Raw genomic sequence first — 17,608 nt, 5'->3', positions numbered from 1 at the left:
CTCTACATGTATAAACAACACATAAGCAAGCTAGAAAAATGGAAAATACTAATCCCCGCCGCTCCAACCTATCTAGATGTGGTCAATGCCCTAGGAATGATCCTAGGTGATCAAGTGCAAGAAACTAAGTGCCTGTGGCTACCAGCCTCTTTCTAGTCTAAGTACTAGTCCCCAGCAATGGCACCAATGTTCATGGGTCACCGGATGGATGTGTAGCCTAGTGAGAACTCCGACAAAAAAATATGTCATCCAAGGATGTAGCTGGCCCGACTAGTGCATGGAAGCGACTGTGCATGTGTCAAATGATAGTCAAAGTTTGCACTAGTAAATCCACAATACCAAAGCGAGGACGTCTACTTCTCCACAAGCTAATAGACTCCTACGAAATCAAAGTGTGCATCTAATCTAGAGTCTAAGGCTCACAAAATACCTACTGAGCAACACATAATCTCTAAGACAAGGTAGAACAAGGTAATCACTAATCCATCCTACCATGGGTGACTGACAAACTAGAATTAAGACTATCTAACCATACAAATCTATAATCAATGTGTGCATAGTGTTCTTATGGTTATACCCATCAAGTGTGAGCATAAGAAACTAATTAATTAGTACTTAATCAAGAAAACACCCATTAATTATACTCTAATTGTATTCAATAACATTTTTAAAAAAACACAACATAGATTAGTTGGAAACAAAGAGCTCGTGAAATAGAACAACCTACTTCAAATGAAATTGAATTCCAAAAAATACACTGCGAGTAGCGAACGATTGAAGTTTGGCGGGCTCGTGGCTCGCTTTCTTCCTTTTATTGCAAATAAAATGTGGCTGATTATATTACTCAAAAGAAACTGATTACAACAGAGTGCTCATGCTCAATAGACTAGTTGGAGATGATGCAGAAACACAAATACATCATGTATACAAGCCTCTCAAGGTGGTCTGGGGGGGATGGGGGCAAGAAGCCATGGAGGGGGGTGTATCGTCATCTGGGGCTGCCTGCCTACATTACAAAAAATAGGTCATGGCCACCCCAGGTATGCATGGAGGGGGGTTGTATCGCCATTTGGGACTGCCTGCCTGCCTGCATCACAAAAAATAGGTCATGGCTACCCTAGGTATGCATGAAATGACAATGGAGCTCCTGACGAGCCTTGGACTTGCCCTGCACCTGATCCCAATGGTCGTGGAGGGAGTGAATGATGGAGGTCTAGAGCTCTACTAAGGTCGCATGTGCTAAAAGTCTCTCTCCACCGAAAGTCTCCTGACACCACACCTTCCAGATATGCCATTCAATAAGACTTCCTATGATCTCCCATACCTCAGAGCGGTCTGTTGTGGGCTCCAGTACCTGTATGTTAGGTAGAGCCTCCAAATTGACCACCACTGCCCACGACCCTGCCTCAATGATGAATATCGTGTCTTGCATCTCGGCCTCATATAGAAGGTGACCGCCCTGGCTGAATGCCTGCTAGCAGAAAGCTCCCCATGAGATATATTCAAGGCTGGGTGTTGTACGACAAAGGATGCAACATGCTCCTCTCCACATGAGCTGCGCCTCCTCACATGACCAAAGGCAGTGCTTTGGGGTTTCCAGAGGCTGCTGTGGGCAACGCTCACAACCTCCCTCCTTCTGCATATGGGTAAGCCAACTTCCCACCGCCAAGCCTCCATGTGCCACCAGCCATAATAAATACGATACCCTCATCGGCCTCTAGCTATACCATAGGCGGCGCCAAAAGGTCCGTCGAAATGGCTCTATGATGTTGTGCTATGCCCAGTGCCTGCTACGTGATGGCACCCAATCCATATCCTCTTGTATTAGTATGTGTCTACCAATTTAGCACTGTACTCCAAGAACCTTGGGGGCTTCTTGGCGACTGCAGTGGTTGCCCATAGCCACTCTCCTAGATCCCACTCTAGCTCATCAAGTGGTCTACCCTCTCAAATCCAAAGGTGCCACTCCCTGAGCTCCTTCCAAAAAACATAGGGGTCCAATCGCAATGTCTTCCCTTGAAGGCCCACCATCCGAACCCTCCTCCATGAAAGGGTAGCTATCCCCTCATCTTGCTGCCCTCTGTTAAGGGCTGGATGCCCCCATCCTGAACGGTGAAGAAAGTCCCGAGGCGCCGTCCAATCTACCTGCTACCTATAGGGGGATGCCTGCTGGTGAAAACCTAGTGGCACATACCTCCTCGGGCTCTATTGGCACTTGTATCGGGGGAGTAAGCCACTCTGGAGGTATTGCTGTGTCTATCTCCCTTTGCCTCAACTCCACTTCTCTTTGGCAGCCTGATACTCGCTGTAGCACCTCCTCGTCCACCATCCTATACACCTCCCGCCATGTCCTGATGGTAAGAGCCGGGCCGGCCTCCCAACTAGCCCACTGGATGTGGGGGCACTCACCAATCTGTGCCCCTTCCCGATCTTTGAGCTGGGTGTTCCAGATCACTAGCTGACGGTCTATCTCCTCGTGGCAGCCTGGGGGCCTCTGGATTAGGGACTTACTAAGGCCCTGCCACACGCAGAGTAAGCTATGTAGGAAAGGTGATCTAGGGGGGCGATGTGGGTTGATGTGAAGATCCATCTCAAGGACGGCTTCCACTCATTGCCAAGTCTCGGTCTACAATCCTGAAGACTCTCCTGCAATAGGTTCTTCCAGGTATGCCCTCCTGATGTGAGGCCGCACACAACTAGCTTGCCCAAGAGGGCCATACTCTGAAACTCTCAGTCTATGATCTCAAGCCCTCCCTTTGACCGATGCCATATGATGGCCCACACCACCTTGGCCTGAGAATCCCTAGAGCCGTCTAACCTGGACTAAAGGAAGTTCCGCACTAAGGTTGCGAAGCTGCACTACGCAGGATGAGGAGAAGCACCAACACCAGGTGATGTACCAAGCCCTTGCTAGGAGGACCTAGTTAACCACCAAAGCTCGGTCGGCTAGTGAGAGGCAAGTCGTGCTCCAGTAGGTCAGCTTCCTCCAAATAGAATCGAGGACTAGAAGAAATTGTTGGGTAGGAGTGATGTTGAGTCCCACCTGGAACCCTAGGTACCGAACGGTCTGCCCTTTGCTCACCCATCTAGATCCTAGGTGGATGCCCCACTCCGTGCTAGAGTCTGGGTCTGTGATGAAACCAACTGGCTTTCGCCAATTGATTTTCTCTCCTGCTACACAACAAAACACTTCAAGAGCCAGTCTCACTCTCTCCAGCATCAACTCATCATCCTCTATGTAGAGTGTTGTATCATTTGCATACTCTGAGTCTAGCAACTTAGTCTCCTCTCTCATGGGAAGTTAGAGGCTGCATAATCCACTCACACGGGACCTAAGGAAGTGAGACATCACCTCTGCAAAGAGTAGGAACAAGTACAAGGCCAGGAAGCAGCCTTGTCGGACTGATCTCTCCAGCCAAAACTCCTCCCCTCACCTACCACCTATGAGAACCCTACTGGTGGTCAATTTGTAAAGTGTGGCAACCCCAAGAATCCACTCAAGGGGGAAACCCAACCTCACCATGGTGCCCTCTAGGAAATCCCAGTCCACCCTGTCATAATCTTTCTCAAAATCCAAGAGTAGTATGACTAGTGTTTGCCCACTATGTTGAGCCCAATCTGTCGCCTCAAAGAAGGTGAATACATTGTCTGGGATACTCCTATCCTGGACAAAGCTTGTCTGTATGTGATGGATGATGTCTGGCAGCACAGGGCGTAGTCGCCTCCAATCATCTTTGCCATTGCCTTATAGACCACTAACAATAAGGTGATCGGTCTCCACTGGGAAAGCTCCAATCGGTCTCCCCCTTTGGGGAGAAGACTGATAAGGCCTATCGAAAGGCTCCCTGGCATCTCTCTTGAAGTGAAAATCTCCTGGAAGGCCATCAATAGGGGGTCCTTCACACCACTTCCTAGTAGGTAGTAAAGAATGCCTTAGAGAGGCCATCCTCTCCCGAGCATTTCTGCCCGTCCTATGTATGGAAAGCCTACTCTAGTTCCTTCTCTGTGAAGGGGGCTAGTAGGGAGCGTCCCATCTCCTCTGTGACAAGGGATGGGATGTGATCCTAGACCTGCTGCCTACATCGTTGTCCTCTAACTGAGGCTGTCTCTTGCTGGAAAATACGTCTGTAGTAGTCAATGGCAATCTCCATCACCTCGTTTGGCCTAGAATGAGTCCTCCCATACTGATCTCAAAGGCTACGTATCTGCTCTCCTGAGGTGAGAGATTAGTGCACCTGAAAAAACTCCCTGCACATTGTGTCCCCCTTTTGCACCCAAAAAGCTGTTGAGGTGTGGAAAGAGAACTCAAAGTACATGTCCTCTAGGCCAGCAATGGCTGCTCACGCTCACACCTCCTGTGCGTGGAGGGTGGGATCCCTTGGTGCCTCCTGTAGTAATCTTTGCTTGGCTGCAAGATCTCGCCGGAGTGCTCTCTCCTCATCCCAGCTCTGCTGCCTAGCCTATATGGCTACCGCTTGGCAAATTGTGCTCGACTCGGCTAGGACCTCTGCAACCTCCTCTGCAATCTGGTCCCTCTTGCCCCACATTAGGAAAAAAATGAACTCACAAATGGGCCTTTCAGTCCCCCCTCTCTCCTCCTTAAAACAGGGAAAAGAGGAGAGAAGAATAGTAAAATAATCCTCCTCTCTCTCCACTTTTGCAATCTCATTTTGCATTTTTTATATTATCTACAAAGATATACTCAGATTCCTTCTCTCTCCTCATTCAAGAAGTCTTTTTCAACCAAATTTTATGTTTAAAAAAGAGTTAGTTACGGGAGTGTGGTGCTTTGTTTTCAATGCAAAATGATTAGTAGATACGAGGTAATTGATTTTTTAATCGAGAACAAGGAAAATGAAATTTCAAAAGTTCCTTTTAAGATATTTTGGGGGTTTTTTATATCCTAGGTTTTGGTCAAAAAATAAACCAACTGGTCAAATTTCGTGTTTTTTGGAGATGTTTTTGGAGGCAAAATAGAAATATCTAAAATACAAAAAGTCTTGGACATCCCTACCCTCTGAGCTATTTCCCCCCATATCTATACTCTCTCATGGCTCTATTGTGACCTCTTCTCTATGTTTATGCAACCTTCATTAACAGAGTGAATTACTTACACCCTCCTTTCCCTTGGCACCTTTGTGTGCCTCTTTGTGCATCTCCACTCTACCTCTTGTGGCAACCAAGTAGTCTCCCCGTTTCTATTAATAGTAAAATGAATATAGGAAAGAAGGAGCTGCATATTGAGATAGAGATTGAATATGCCCCATTATTCAAAAGAATCGAGCGTACCATTGTCAACCCTCAGGTTTTGCAGAGTTACAGGTAAATGGGATTGAAACATGTCGATTTGTGGATTGATGGGGGAATCTACCCAATTGACCCTTAAACAATAGACCTCCAACTTTCTCAGGAATCACAAATTTGCTGAAGTATGTGTGCAAGGGTGAAAATGGGTTACTTGGTTATACTAGGTGGCTCAATGATCAAGCATTCAAAGTATTTACAACTTGCCAAGCAACCATAAAAAATTGCCATGATGTGATCGCTGCACATCAACTTCATATACAATAGCTCATAGGACAAGTGGTACAACTGAATGACACTATAATTCAACAAAACAATCAAATTATTTCAATGCAGGACACTATCCATGACATTGGTATCTCATATGAGGAGGCAAAGGCACAATTGGACGACTTGAGAAAGATCAACAACAAGCTAACACATGAGTGCAAATGAAAGAAGAAGCCAATCAATGAGTTAATTGTGAATAGTTGCCAGTGGAAGCGACGTATCAAAGCATGTAAGGTAGCTCAAAAACAGAACCTAGGTGAGAGTGAGGTTGGATCGTGTATTAGTAGATTGTTGAAGGCAAGTACATTGGAAAAATCTTTGAGCAATCGTAAGTTTAAGACTGTGAAGGAAAAGGTGATTGAGTGCACATTAAAAGATGTGTCAAATGAGTTTTCAGCTGTGGATGCACAATCTATTTGTGACACGGCCGGCATTAGTACAACGACTTACTCAAAGATATTCAAAGGTGTGAAGGCTGGGTTTGGTCGTGTGCTGAAGAGAAATAGAATCATACCTCTTCCTCAACCTTCAAAGTTTATAGAGGCCCGACGGCAACTTAATATAAAGGTTTTGGATTTGATAGGAGATCCCATGCATGTTCAATGTGTGGAAACACTAAAGGTTGGGACCAAAAATGCATATGAGGTGAAGTTTACCGAACTCAATAATTACTATTTAGATTTGAACAAGGTGCAGTCGGGAATGGTAATGTACTATGATATGTCTGTTGAGGAATGTAATGGTAAATTGCACTTTGTTATAAAATTAGATGAAAGTGAGGTCGTCAAAGGAGTAAAGCTTGAAAGAGTTAGTGTAACTCTGATGAATAGAGCTTTACAATTCGACAAGAACAACCCAGGGAACTTTAGTGTTTAATCTGAGCACCATGTGTGGTGGCTCATTGCATTGAAGTTCCTAAGGAAACATTTGAGATGTTGCAGCTATTCTTTATGCACACAAGAATTCCAAACATCATCGATCGTTAGAAACATGGTGAGATGCTCTCGATTGAAGGGTATGGTCAATACTTGGTTGAATGGCATCTTACAGGAGACTTGAAAACTTTAAAATGCATGTGTGGAATCTCCAATGGTGCAAATACAAAGAATCCATGCCTATATTGCATGATAGAGAGGGTGGAAGGAAAGGACGGAAAGAAGAACTGGCAAAAGGTGACAAGTGCTACACCGACGCGCAATAGAGAAGATCCCACTTGGAAGCCCATCTTCAACATTCCCTTGGATCATATTCACATTTGTTCATTGCATGCTTTTGTTAGAATCGTGGAGAAACTTGTATATGAATACATTTGTTTTGCTCATAGGATGCAACTAGAAAAAGAAGCCATTGCAACACATAGGAATGTGGAGCGAGTGCCATCAGAAATTGGGCTACACAAGCATCAAGTGACAATTTACACAACCATCAAGTGACGATTGAAAAAGATGAGAAGAGATCAGGAAAATCTAGTAACTTGCCGAAAAAGCCTTGCTTTGGAGGAGCAAAGGCTAGGAAGTTTCTCTCAGTACCCATCAATGAGGAAGGGAATGTCATGGTTCATAGGTTGCAGAACTATGATGGGTGGAAAAAGTTACGTTTTGCAGTTCCTAATCGAAGTAATGGAGGAAAAACAAGATTGGCCAAAGCTAAGGTAACAAATTGGCTCCCTTACTTCACAAGATGGTGTTTAACAATGAAGATAAGCAAGAATTTATCAATGTTGTGCATAGCTTCTAGGAAAACATGGTGGAAGCACGGGGCAAAAGCTCTATCACACATTACATGGTGCGTACTAAGTTAATATTTTAAAATTGTATGAATTGTATAAACTATTGAGCATAGTTTTATGCATGCATGATATGTGTCTTTGTAGCATATCCTTGATACACATTGGCCACACTTTGCAGAAAAGGGAAGCATCAGAATTTGGTCCACACAAGGGATGGAAATTCACATTGGATAGGGCGTGGTGCATACCAAAGAAAAACTGATCATGGTGGAGGGGTGAATGGTAGCAATCCAATGATCCAATTGCTATCTTGGTGGTATAGGATTATAGTTGCAGATGAAGCTAAACTCTCGCAAAAGAGAGCAAATGAAAGTGTTGATGAATCGGCTACAGACATGATGGAATCACGTCGTGTCACTAGAAGAGTGCATTATGAAGCCTCAAGGTACCAAAGAAAAGCATGCCAAGTGGCTGGAAACAAGGCTTTGACAAGGCAACAAATGGGTTCGAAAAGAGCTAAGATAGTAAGATGAACAATGTGAGTTAATGTGAATGCAATTCATAGTTTAAGAGAGAAAGAGAGTGTGTGCATCTATGTAATGAGTCTCACAGTTTAGGGTTATATAAAAGAGGGTTTCACTTTCTATCTTATTCATTGAGTTCTCACATCTCTTGTGCAGGAAAGATGGCTAGGTCTAAGGTAGTTCCAAATAAGCTTCCGCTCATAGCCCCATATCGTGTTCAGCCCCTTGGAGCATCTACTAGCTCAGATGCACCCCCTTCTCAACCTAATCCACCTTCCTCAAGTCGCCCTCACAAGGGTCCTCCTCAGCATCCCCACAAGAAACGCAAGTGGAAGCCAAGTACAGTGGCCTTGAGAGAAAATAGAAGGTATCAACGCTCTTTTGATCTCATCATTTCGAAGGCGAGCTTCTCGAGACTTGTTCGCGAGATTGTGCAAGATCTCTACCGCACAGAAAGCAGGAGGTGGTTTTTGGCACAAGGTCAAGATAGACCTGATCGCTTCACAAAAGAATCTCTTCATGCTCTACAGTGTGCTGTAGAGGCCTTTTTAGTTGACTTGATGACTGATGCTCAAAGTTGTGTAATACATGCAAAGTGCATCACTGTAACTCCTAAGGACTTCCAACTTGTAAGAAATCTTCAAGCAGTGAAGGATGCATTCATTACAATGGAATGAACACAGTTTGCAATGTTATCTTTTTTGCCATAGTGTTATCCTCATGCATTGGGCATATGACTATATCCCAGTGCAAAATTATTGTTTGCGCCCTTAAAATATGAATTAAAATTTTACACTTGTCATTCGCTCTCAACTTTGACTGTGCATCTTCATTGTATTTTCAATTCTTACTTACAGTTTTTGTTAGCACTGTCAATTTCAATAGGAATAACATGCAAAAATTTGCCATTTCTTGTTGTAGACTTTACTCCTAATGCCTCTATATATTCTATGTGGTGCGAAGTTTCTAAGGGCCAGTAGTCATGACGTTGATTTCTCAATTATCAATCTACTAAACTGTATCGGAATGCGATGAAACTTCACACCCGCACTCATTAGGTGGCCAAGAGCCCAAATTTTTTTTTGAAAAAAAAGTGCGTGCAGACCCCTAGTCCGAAGTCTAGCGTCTAGAGCCACTTTGCTGCCAATTCACACACGTACTCGTTAGGTGGCCAAGAGCCCTTTTTTATTTTGAAAAAAAAGTGACTGCTGACCCGTGGTCCGAAGTCTGGCATCCCGGACCACGGGTTTGCATGCCCAGGCCGGACTTTGGACCAGGGGTCTGCAGGCACTTTTTTTGCAAAAAAAAAACTGAAAAGTGGCTCTAGACACCAGACTTCGAACCAGGGGTCTGTAGGCACTTTTTTTTTTAAAAAAAAAGGGCTCTTGGCCACCTAACAAGTGCGCATGTGAAGTTTCGTTGCATTTCGATACAAGACTATGGATTTACGATCACACAATGGACAATGCGTATGAAGCTGCATTAACCCGGTTTTGGGGTTTAAATGGGTTAAAAGTTCATTCTTCTTCTCATTTTCACATCTTAATTTCTTTGCTTCCTCCATTTTCACATCCTCAACCTCTTCTCCGTCTTGTCCTCCTTGAGCTTGTATGGCACGCACCAAGCAAGCATGTCGCCGTTTTGGCCCTGGAAAAACATCACGCCAAGGCCCATCACTTGGAGCACAAGGTGGAGTCTCCTCTAGTGCAGCAACATGTGATCCCCGTAGAGCATAAGGACAACCACAGAATAAGAGGAGATGGAAACCGGGCACTATCACCCTTCAAGAGATAAGGAGAATCCAATGTGGATATGAGCTTCTCATCCCGAAAAGTTCTTTTCATAAAGTTGTTCGAGAAGTCATGCAAGACTTGGAGCTGAAAGGGATGGGAAGATTTGGGGCACGAGTGCGGGATGGCCCACCAGTAGGAAGGTGGACTACTGCAGCCATGGAGGCCCTACAAACCGCTATAGAGGGGTTTTTCATCGACTTGTTCGATGATACACAGCTTGTAACCATCCATGCAAAGCGTGTCACAATCACAGATAAAGACATGAACTTTATCATTCGGCTTCGACACGGTAAGGGGACTCCACTATAGTTTACTAGATTAATAATGCAAGGTTTGTAATGAGTGTTACAGCGCCATAACATCTTGGAAGCCCAAAACATTTTGTATACCCTGCCACATTGGAATATTTATTTATATATACATAATATCTCATGTGATGTGTATTGAATTCAAATAATTGAGTAAAGTTGTTTTGTTTTGTTTCTTGAAACGCATGACTCTTAATTTTTGTTTAACGTATGAATGCATCAAAAGTAGTAATACGTATGGATACAAGTTACATTATTGCTTATGCACAATCGCAAGTATAGTACTACACGTTGAATTATGTTAATATATGCGGAAGCGTTATTCACGTACCACACATTATCGTCACACTTACACAATCGCAAGTACAGTACTATGTGTTGAATTATGTTAACATATGCGAACGTACCACACATTATCATCACACTTATACGAACCACACATTTATTTAATAAATATTTATTTGTAAGGACAAAGTAAAGTACCTTATATTCATCAAGAAAAATACATGTGATGGCTGTTAGTGATGGTAGATACAAAAAGCCAATAGGCAACAAGAACTCTCAATTGTTCCTTGGCTTTTTCATCGGTGGAGAGAAGGGGCCAACTTTCGATGAAAATATAAGTTCCTTCTTTGCTTCAAAAATGATGTGCTCCCCCTTCAGCTCTTTCTCCAGGAGAAGCGAATCTGACACTTTAGCGAGGTCACCTAATGTCGCAAGCACACACATTGCTCCACCCCGTGTTTGGTCAAACAAGTAAAAAAGCTTTGACTGCTTGATTAGCACCACCTTCTCCAAGCTAGAGGCCATAGGTATCACTTGAAAAGGTCCAAACTTGGTCAAAGCTCAAATTTTCATGATTATTTCTTGCCCTCCTTGTGAACACTTCTTATAGAAGACTACCAAATCTGCAAAAAGGTTACCGATATACTCCTTAAGAGCTGAATCCTTGCGTCAATCCGCATGTCGAGCTCCTCCTTGCCTTGATGCAAACTCATCTGTATACAGTATGTCATGAATGACAAAGTCAAATCAAACAATATATTTAGTGACTAACCTAGAGTTATCAGAAAGCAATGAAACTTGATGGTAGGGTGCATCGGGTCCCCTGGAGTCCACCGGTGAAATCTTGGCAAAAAATAATGCCTGCAGCTGCCTTGTTCGAAGTCTGGCATCTGGGGCCACTTTCTGGGCAGAACAAGGCAGCTGTAGGCATCCTTTTTTGCCAAGATTTCACCGATGGACTCCAAGGGACCCGACGCACCCTATCATCAAGTTTCATTGCATAAAAATGTATGGTAGTTAAAAATCTCACCTTCTCTAGATCATCTTGTATCTTCATTTTCTCGTGTGTTAGGGAGGCACCTTTTTGGGCAGAGGGATCTAAAGACTCCGTGGTAGGAAGCTAGGGCCTTGGTCCAAACAAATCATGCTATAGTGCTTCAAATTCAGCATCGGGCACAAGGTAATCTTTTTCAATCGAGGTAATATGCTCTTATGCTGCTATGATCGCACTCATAGTATCTAAGCTTGTGCCATCATATCTTCCAATCTCTACCATTGTTGGATGCACATCCATGTAATCATAATCGATCAGGTCTTTCATTGAATCCCTGACTATGATAGAAAACAACTCTTGTTCCTTCATTTCCAAGTATTGCAGTACATCTGATAGAAGCAAGTATTGTACACCATCTACTTCAATGGGTGTCAAGGAGGCAAGGTTGGGTTTGTCGACTTGTGGCTGTTCTGAAGAAGATGGCACCATGAGAACCAACCATTGCTCTATCACCACTCCATGTTCCTCTTCAACATTTATGAGCTCTTCAATCGGTTCTTCTCCCGTGTATATGATAGAAACAACTTGTGGAGTTGTATCTTCATCGCTCTCCTCCTCTAGGGGTGTATCCAATGCAAGGAGGTAAATTTCCAATGCGCAATCACACTCCACGAGATCCAAAGGTGATATACTTGGTGCACTTCCCATGGGAACAGTGCATACTCTATGCGAAGGATCCATATGAGCCAGACACCTATTCACCACTTTTTGGTGATTCTTCCCTACCTGAAATACCATGAGCTATTCCAGAGGCACCCAAGTCATGTCGGATCCCTAGATGGAGTATGTGCATGTAGCAATGGTGCTCACAAAGTCTTCCAAAATCTGAAGAGGGGGATCCATCGATGAGAGCACTCTTTCAAGGTTGAAGTTCTTAGAGAAAACCTAGAATATCTCATCACCCTGGTTGGCAAAGATAGTCTCGTGGATCCACTTATCAAAGTGTGCACGAGCATCCATCGTAGCAGGTAGGAGGGATGTGGTGGATATAAAGAGATGAAGAGAGAAAGTGTGAAATGAAACAATAAAACAAGAACTAAACTAGTTCTTCCTTAAAAACCTTAAGTTTTAAACCATTAAGGGTTGTTCGCGTACGATATTTAGTTATGGCTTTACTTACATCTTTGTAAAGTTTACATGCATATGCAAATGTGTTGATGTGGAAAGTGTACAACGAGTGTATGATTTTGCATAAATACCATAATTTTTAAATATTGCAAGTTTGTAAGCAACAATATTCTATTGGCAAAAAAAATCCAAAAATTTACAAGTCTTGGATATTACAACTTGTGATGTTGGGATTTTTAGGGAGACTCTACAATTTCTAAAATATGTGGAGCCACACACTTTCCGCTGGTAACAATATCCTCAGCTCGGCTTTGAATTTTCCTACCATCTAGTTTAAAATAGAAGCTAACAGGTGGATTCTGCATTAACATTGTAATTTCCTAGCGCATTATACTCAAGGGCCAATCATCCTTCATTTGCAACACTTGGGGCTCACGGCCCTCACAAATGATAGTAACATCCACAGCTGCAATTTCACGCATGTCTTGATCAAGGCACAACCATTTATCCTTAAGCATCCTCCATCTACGATACTTGAACACTAGGCATAAAGTTTGTTGTGCGACAAAGTACCTGTAATTGGAAAGGAAAGTTAGCCGATTCATCCCAAAGTAAGATAATAGTCAACTAAGAGAGAAATTTTTTACCTAAAAGCCATGTCCCTTGTTGTGACTCGACACTCCACTGTGTCAGGACTGTGAGTTATTTTTTATGTCCAAGTCTTGCCTAGAATCCTTGTTACATAATCCTCTGATGTACTTTTTATGACGTGCATGCTTTTGATATGTCTCAAACCCTTACATTCCTTGAACATGTGTGCAAAAATTGCAATCAGTATGAACTAGCTTAGATGTACATTCTTTGAGCTGGTGCTTGGCTTCATAGAATTCAATATGTCTGCCGAAATTTTTGTGCTACACATGTGCAAAATGTTGCTACTACACAATGGACATTCTATGCTATTGAGATTGGATATGTGCATAGACTCAAGGGTTCCATATTCTCGACTCCCCTTGGGTAATATGTACTTGGAGTCATAGAAAAAAACAAGGTCCTCTAGGAGTTGCTTAGCTGTACGCCCCTCAAAGAGCAATCTACCAATTTCAAGGTGGTAACACTTAAAAAAACTAGTGAAACTCTCAACATTTTGCCACTCACAGCAATCTGAAGGGTATACTTCTGTAAATACAAGACAAGTTGTTACATAGGTATCATGAAATTTCTCTTTCTCAATGAGTTGCAAATCCTTACTGTTTGCAACGTTTCGTTGAAAGGGCACAATGGGCGCAATATGTATTTGTTTTTGCATAAATACATATTGTACAAACGCCTCTGTTACAAGGTGAAAATCAACATTCCTTTGTCTGAGAGCTAAAATTTTACCCTTCCAGTGCTTTGATACATCTGCAATTGCAGATACTTTCACCCTAAAAGCTCCCTTCATACTTGGATGCATATGTACCCAAGACGAGCAATGATACGTATCAGTGATCCAATTCCCTTCTTCATCTTTTCTATTACGTACTTCTATCGAGAGAATGCTTGTTCTTCTCTCAAGCATTATAACCTACACATTAGATGTAAAAAAGTATATATTAACCCCTAAAATAATAAGCATTTTAAGGCTGTCCAGTAATCACCAATATGCCATACAAATCAACATGGCATTAAGAGATGTTTACACTTTTGTAAATAGACATAAACATCGATATCAAAACTCATGTGGATATATACATCAACACAAAGTATAGATTTAATTTCAAGATATCACTTTAATCATATAATTTACATGAAATATAATGAAAAGAATAGCACAAGGATACTCAGAGAATTTCAACAAAATAAATTTTATTATAATGAAGAGGAGTCTGATTTGACTCAATACATTGTATGAAATGTGGGTATTATAGAGTAGTTGTTACAAGGATAGCAGGAACATGGCATGCAAATCTTAATAGGCACATTGGATTGACACCTGAGATATTCTAAGACTCAACACATTGTGTGTTATATGGATGATATGATACAAGAGTTTCATTGATCATTGCCAATTGGCATGGAGATCCAAATGGACACATAGGACCAATAAAGCAGAGGATTTTTGAACCATCGACTTCCAGCAGATCCATATCATCCAACATAAAGGAATCACTCACCACATCAAAATAGTTGATGGAGAATTATATGCTTCACCTAAACCTTGTACAATACCTGCATGCAAAAAAAAACACCTGTGTGAATCCCTTTTAATAAAAATACTTGCATGAATTCCTTTTAGCAAAAAATATCTAGATAACTGCATGAATAGAAGCAATACAAAATAGGACCAATTTACCTATAAGCTGATTTGCTGAAGATAAGATTGAATCATTGCTAATCAAAACCCATTGCAAATGATGGACATAAGAAAACATCAATCCCATCAAATATAAAAGTCACTAATTAAATGAATAAATTTTGGCACCACAAAATATGGTAGATTTACCTGTAAATTGAGCTACAGAATCTCTGCTCTACCTTGTGTTAAGTGCTGCAACAACAATTGATCCTTAAGTCAGAACTAGCATCAAAACCCATTGTAAATATAGTAGAAAAGGGATAAGGCAGAGAGGAAGAACGAGAGAGTTTGTGTGAGTATGCGGGAGAGAAAGATATAAGCACCTATCCAATCTTGCCCAAATTGATCTCTGCAAAAGATAATTTTGCAAGAGTTAGTATTTACATGAAGGTATACTGAAAAAATAGTAGAAAAGAGGAAACATAGAGAGAGAAAGAGAGAGGGAGAGAGAGATAAGCACTTATGCAATGTCACCCAAAATTATCTCTGCAACAAAACAACAAGGGTTAGAACTAACATTGTGTTGTATTGAAAAGATATCAGCAAAAAAAAAACCAAACAGAGAGAGAGATTAACACCTTTGCCTCTTGCTCCAAATAAACTCTACAAGAAAACAACAATTAGAACTAACATCAAATTCTATTGAAAACACAACATAAAAGAGAAAAAACACATAGAGAGAGGGGGGAAAGAAAGGAGAGAGAGATGAGCACCTCTGTCTCCTGCCCCAAACAACCTTTGCAATAAAACAACAACAACAGTAAGAAACGACATCAAACCCTACTGAAAAAATAGCAAACAAGAGAAAATGAAAAGAGAGATGGGCACCTGTGTTTTGCCCAAAATCTGGAGCTACGTGGAGAAGAAAGTGCAGAGGAAAGCAGAACACTCAAAATTCTAATTACTCTCAACAGGGAACTTCAATGGAGACGAAAATTCATGAGTATAGAGAAGAGAGGGAAAGTGGTATGTTGCTCAACTTTTGGGTCAAAATGATTTCGTGAAAGGGAAAATTTTGAAATTGAAAATTCTCCAAAAAAAGGGGGGAAATACGAGGTGAGAGAAACTCAAATTTTGTGTACTATTCATTCTCCCTTTTTTAAATCCCCCATTACCCCTTTTTTTAATAGAAAACCCAAGATTTGGAGAGAGAAGATTCACCCTCCATGGATGTCAGCATCTAGCCTTCCTATTGGACAATCCAAAAGGCCCATATCTTAAACTATATTATTTTTAAGGGCCCATTTGTGAGTTTATTTTTTTCCTAATACTCCCTAGTCCAGAGCTGCTCTATCTATCTCATCACCTTCTCCCTCCTATAGATCCAATCAGGTATCCTACAAGATCGAGTGTCTAGGGCAGATACTGGGGGATCTAGTGTCAAGAGAACTAGGCAATGATCGGACAATGTGGTGCCCACCAACTTCCCAATCTGGCCTCCATGAGAGCCTTCCCACTCTTCCACATAAAACCTATCCAACCACTCCAGTAGGACACCACCTAGCCGCCTGTATCCCCAAGAGAAGTCCAACGAATTCTACCTCCTGTGGAAGGCAAGGTCTCTCCATGCATCACGTGCACCTGCTGCCAATAGAAATACCTCCCATGCCTCCTACTCCTCCCTGCGGCCATGCCCTAATGGTTTCTGCCTCTGCCCCATTGGTCCTCCAAAGCCTCCATGTTGTTGAAGTCTCCTCCAACAATCCAGGAGTCCACCTCTGGGAGTCCATCTGTGATCTCCACCCAGAACTTGCTACGTGCCCTAACGTCTGTAGGGGTATAGACATTGAGGACTCAAAGACACAAGTACCCAATATCCAATATGATCCATAGAACCCTTCCTGCCACTATCACCCCCTGGGTCGCAAACACATGCAGTGAGACTCGGGCCAATAGAGGTGCATATGCCTCCACTCTTGCCATGGGCACCTATGGCATACTCCCAATAAGTGTGCGAGCTGCCTAGTAGTACCTTCCCTACCTGATGGGCCTGGGAGGGAGTGAGCTTATGCTCTTGTAGAAGTAAAATGTCGATCCATCTAGCAAGGGCAGGCTGCAGCTCCTACCAAACAATCAACTTCCTGGAACCACGTGCCCCACTGTAGTGGAGACTATTCACATTTTATGATGCAAGGTGTAAGCTCAAGGGGAAACCTACGACTGACCGAATAGACATCTGTTCGGTGTCGAGGATGAGAAACTATGGGGCATGCAAGTACACTTTGCCACAGGTCTGGATGGCGAACTCCAGTCCCCTAAGGTGGCCCTCAGCCAGACCATAGGGGTGATAGATGCTCTAGGTGGTACTATCAATGCATCTATTAGCCATGCTGAGAGTTGTGACTCCGTACATTGGTAGAAACGGCTCGCTTTCTTCTTACAAAACTTGACCTAAAACTGACCTAAAGACTGACTTATAAATTAACGACTTGGGCGACCAAGCAGAAATTGACTGACACTAATTATTTACAACTTTTGTAGCTTCCCCAAGGCATGTCCACTATCTTCAGGCACTCTAGGCAATGACCTGGCCTCTTGGTACTCAATTGGAACTGATGGCTATTTTTCATGATCTTATAGCTATGGTTGCATAAAAAAGATGGGTTTTACATCAAATGGATGTGAAAAATGTATTTCTCCTCCAGGATGACTTGCAAGAGGAGGTGTAGATGGAATAGCCACATGGTTTTGAAGATTTAAGCCACCCCAAGCATGTGTGCATGTGTAAGAAAGCTTTATATGGATTGAGCAAGTGCTAAGAGCATGGCATGAGAGGATTGTTGCAAACTTATTTTCCATTGGGTTTATTATGGTTGATGCAAATCATTCCTTGTATGTACACATAAATCAAAAGGGGATTGTCTTTGTGGCTATATATGTGGATGACTTGATTGTTGGGGGTGATATTGAAGAGGAAGCGGAGAAGATAAAGGAA

Source organism: Lygodium microphyllum, chromosome 6 (assembly GCF_053477565.2).
Source record: "Lygodium microphyllum isolate KBCC chromosome 6, Lygodium_microphyllum_v1.1.10, whole genome shotgun sequence".
Lineage (NCBI taxonomy): Eukaryota > Viridiplantae > Streptophyta > Polypodiopsida > Schizaeales > Lygodiaceae > Lygodium > Lygodium microphyllum.
This window is presented reverse-complemented; position numbering follows the sequence as displayed.